Below are 4,457 nucleotides of genomic sequence, written 5' to 3'. Positions count from 1 at the left end.
AAAAAAGAAAAGAAAAAAAAAAAGGTTAGAGAGAAAACCGGAAGCAAGAAAGCCAAGGTGGAACTCAGACTCAGCACAAGAACCAGAGGTGATAAAGTGGTGGTGGGTGGAGCTAGCAGAAGGCCGCTCAGGGACTTTCCCCCAAAGCTGGTTTCCCCCTACAGCTACTAAGTTAAAGCAGCTTTTAACCCAATGGAAGTCGGGGAGCCCCTAAACCGCTGCTTGGCCTCGGGCAACCCCATGGGCTCTCCCACTTGCTCTTTGTGAATAATGGTGCCCTTTCACACAGCACTAGCCACTAACACCATGGTGGAGAAACAGATCTTCAGAAAGCGCGTCTAGCTGTGGTAGGTTAAGTAAGCTCCAAGGAGCTTTCAGGGTTTCTTATTTTTGCCTCAGGCCCCCTGCATATCCAGTCCTTCCCCGACTCCATGTTCATAACCAAGCAACCTGGGAAGAGTCCTTCCCATTTTAGAACCTGTTCCCTTAGGGTACTCAGGAAGGCAGGTGAGTTGGTAAGCGGAGTGCCTTCTCAGCCTGGAGCCCAGACACCAGGGCGGCATACCTGATGTCAACTTTGTTGTCTTCCTATCTCCGCTCCTTGTATACTTCCACCTGCCTGCTGTAACTTCCTCATTTATTCTCATCTTTTGGATCTACCAATTTGGATATTATTCAGGACATGAGTGGTGGGGGTGGGGATAAAATTGGCAGAGCTGAGGGTAGGGTGAAGACACAATGGGTGTGGAAAGAAGAGGTGTCAGCAAACAGAAGAAATCCTGAAGGCAACGTGTGAAATGCAGGTAGGCCTTACAAAGTTCACTCTTGCCTGTCACCAGTCTGCAGGGCTCCAACAGGAGGAGCTCTCTGATGGGTGCCCTGGTCATGGTGATCTCAAGTGATCCCATCCCAAACTTCCCAGGGCTACTTCATTTCATCATTTCACGTTCTCTCTCTGCTCCTTAAAGGATGACTTCAGTGTCACCTTTCAACATCACAGTGTCACTGTCAGCCACTAAAGGTAGGCTACCTCTCATCATCTGACTGTTCAGTCCCAAATCGCCAGATACTAATGAAGGCTCACTTGCAAATGCTTGTTGACGGTATTCATGCAAACACATCTGGGACTCCCAGGGTGCACATCTGGTGAGGAGCCTGGGGAAAATCTCTGTGAGTCGGGGAAGAAATGAGATGAGGTCTGATAGCTCCAGCATCTGAGCCGCACGCATGCCTGTGTCACCGTCCTGAGGACAGCCACTGAATGGAAATGACTTTGCTTCTTGGTGAAGCAAACCAGCTAACTTCTCATTTTTTTTTTTTTTTTTGAAAGTGGAACAAATGTGTAATCGAGATCTAGGTTTTGTGGTTGCTACTGTGTTAGGTTGGTGCTGAGAGAGCTGAGGATAAAGAATATGTGGTTGGATCCCCCACATATGGGGATCCTGTGCTTGCTAAGCTTATCCTCTGCCACTGAGTTACACCCTGACCCTTCTTGGTTTTGAAATGGGGGTGGTACCCCCACTTGACTGCTGATGACCCACAAACTAAAGCAATGATAGGACAGGGTTTCCTAATTCGGGATATCGTGCGCTGTGCTGGGCCTCTTCTTGCCTTTGTTGACTTTGCAGAGTGTGTGCCCAAATGACTTAGGTATTTATAAGTCAGGCAGTGAAATGGAACAACGCACACCCGGTGTCCTGTGCTCTCTCTCCTGCTCCGTGGAGTAACTGGCCACATGCATGATATTGAGGATACTCAAGGAACTAAACCCAAGAGTTCCACCTGCGTGTCACCCCTGACACCCGCATGGAGCAGAGTGAAGAGCCCAATGTCTGTTAGAAGAAGATTAAAATAATAACTAAATAGGTAAATAAATAATAAATAGGAAACCAAGTAGGGATGGGGGCATAGCTCAGTGGATAAAGTACTTGCTTGTCAGACATGAAGCCCTGGGCATAACTTCAGCTCTGGAAAAAAAACTAAGTATGCCTGCAATCCAAGCTCTTTGGAGGCGAGGCAAGAAGATCACAAGTTCAAAGTCATCCTTGGCTACATGAGCTCCTGTCTCAAACAATGAAGTTCAAAAGCCAGAGACACATCTGGTAGTTCTGCCTCCGCTGCACATTCCCACCTCCTGGGCACCTTGTATGGCTGATACTCAGATCTCACTCACATGGTATCTACATCAGAGGCTGGCATGAAGGCTTGGAGAATTACCTGCAGGGAACTGCAGGGTGCAGCCAAGGTTGAGACCAATCTCTTTTTTTTTTTTTTTTTTTTTGGTTTTTTTCGAGACAGGGTTTCTCTGTATAGCCCTGGCTGTCCTGGAACTCACTCTGGAGACCAGGCTGGCCTCGAACTCAGAAATCCGCCTGCCTCTGCCTCCCAAGTGCTGGGATTAAAGGCATGTGCCACCACTGCCCGGCTGAGACCAATCTCTTAACCTCTCTGCTTCTAGCCCCTCCTTGGGCTACCTCAACTCACTCTTGTTCTACTGCTCATTCTGTAAACTTGACAAGAATCAAACTCAAAGCCCTGGAAACCCAGTACCCAACTCTATCAGCTGAACCCAATGGCTTGAGGTTATCACTGAAGGCTGAGCTTCTGAGTGATCATGGCCAGATATATCAGGAGAGCACCATGACAAGAGCACTCCCCTTTCTGAATAAGTCTGAGAGACTTATGGTTGGCTTTAGAACCTGAGTCTCCCAAGAAGGTCTGCTGATGGCATGGCATGGTGGATTAAGCCTACAGTCATTGGAACTATCCGGAGAAGCTTCTAAAAGCAGAGACTGCCAGGTTCTCCTCCCAGAGTTCTGATGTAGTGGGTTTGAGTTAGATCTCAAGACAGTTCACTGGTCTGGGAGTTGTTGCCTAAACAATTTCATCTTGTGATTAATAATGATCAGTTGTCCCCAACAGCTATGGTCCCTCAGTTTTACCAGTTATTTAGTGCTATTGTAGGGATGTATCCTGGGTAACAGGAGGTGTGTCTAGAAAGCTATCCTAGGGCCTTCCTCATGCTACACACACACACACACACACACACACACACACACACACACACAAACACACACTCACTCACACTCCACTGGTGAGTAATAGCCCTGGTCCTAATAATATTTCCTTAAAGTCTTCCTAGATGACTTTGGTAAATATGCTTGCTGGCCTAAGAATTACTGAGCTAAATCATGAATGAGTGGACAGTATCTTAATTTGCTGTGACTCATAATGACAGACTTATTCATTTAAGTGTGATTGGGAACTATATGCTGAAAGGAACCTTGGGAGCAATCTAAATAGGTATATACACCAGTAATCAGTTTTTTTTTCTAGTGATCACTTTATCAAAATTAATTGTTCTGCATTTGTGGTACTTGATTATAGGGTACCCAGGAACAAATGGCTATAGCAGACATGCTGGGTGCCAGCCTGGGTGTGGAAGGTGACTGTGTGTGACACATAAAGACACACGTGCCAAGTAGAAGGATGGCACATTGGGACAGCTTGGCTCATGGACCTCAGATGATACCCGGAAGTACACTGGTCCTTTCCCTGGCTCACTTGACCAAAAAGCAACACAGACTTATCACTGTCCTTGCTAGGCAGAGGTGGCACACACCTTTAATTTCAGCACTTGGGAGACAGGAGGAAGAAGGATCCCTGAGTTCGAGGCCTGCCTGGTCTACAGAGTGAGTTCCAGGACAGCCAGGGCGACACGGAGGGGGAAAATGCCATTCTAGCCTGTAGCACGTGTCCAGTTTTTAAATATATTCATATTTCATATGATAGAATACAAAATTCCTATCTGGACAAGGGGGCAAATGTCTGCAACCCTTAGCACTCAGGAAGCAAGAAGAGCAGTACCAACTGGACACCAATCTAGTCTATGAAATAAACTCTAGGCTATCCTAGGCTACACAGTGAGAAACTCAGGAAAGAAAGAAAAAAAAAAACTTCTCAACATCAGTGAAATAAGACTCTACTTTGAAATAAGAGGGGATCAATAAAGGTGATTATCATCACAATACTTGCTACTTTCCTAATTTGTTGTATTTCTGTTTCTCTTTCTCTCTTTCTCTCTCTCTCTCTCTCTCTCCACTGCCAGGCTTCTGTTTCTCTTTTGAATAGCTTATTTCTAACCACAGTGACTAGAGTTTTGGGGTGGGATGTCCTCCAAAGGCTCCCAGCCTGAGGCAGTACTAGTACAGTTGAAAGGCCCTCAGGTCACTGGGAGGGTGTAGTAAAAGAGGATTGTGGAAAGGCAGTCTTTTTTTTTTTTTTTTTTTTTTTTTTTTTTTTTTTTTTTTTTTTTTTTTTTTTTACTTCTTTTCTGTTCCTGCCATTTCCCAAATGTTTCCCCTGTCACACACACCCTGTCCCAATGTGCTGCCTTCCCACAGGCTACAGAACAATGGGCCAAGGAATCATGGACCAAAACTCTTAGAACTACAAGC

General features: G+C 45.9%; 1 pseudogene; it reads left to right on the top strand.

The window, feature by feature from the left end:
- Positions 1 to 1,019, top strand: part of LOC116094429 — a 5,567-nt pseudogene extending 4,548 nt beyond the window's left edge.
- Positions 1,020 to 4,457: the final 3,438 nt, after the last annotated feature.

The sequence above is a fragment of the Mastomys coucha genome, unplaced genomic scaffold, assembly GCF_008632895.1.
Source record: "Mastomys coucha isolate ucsf_1 unplaced genomic scaffold, UCSF_Mcou_1 pScaffold16, whole genome shotgun sequence".
NCBI classification, from domain to species: Eukaryota; Metazoa; Chordata; class Mammalia; order Rodentia; family Muridae; genus Mastomys; species Mastomys coucha.
The sequence above is the reverse complement of the archived record's forward strand: the minus strand, read 5'-3'. Positions and strand labels throughout refer to the sequence as shown.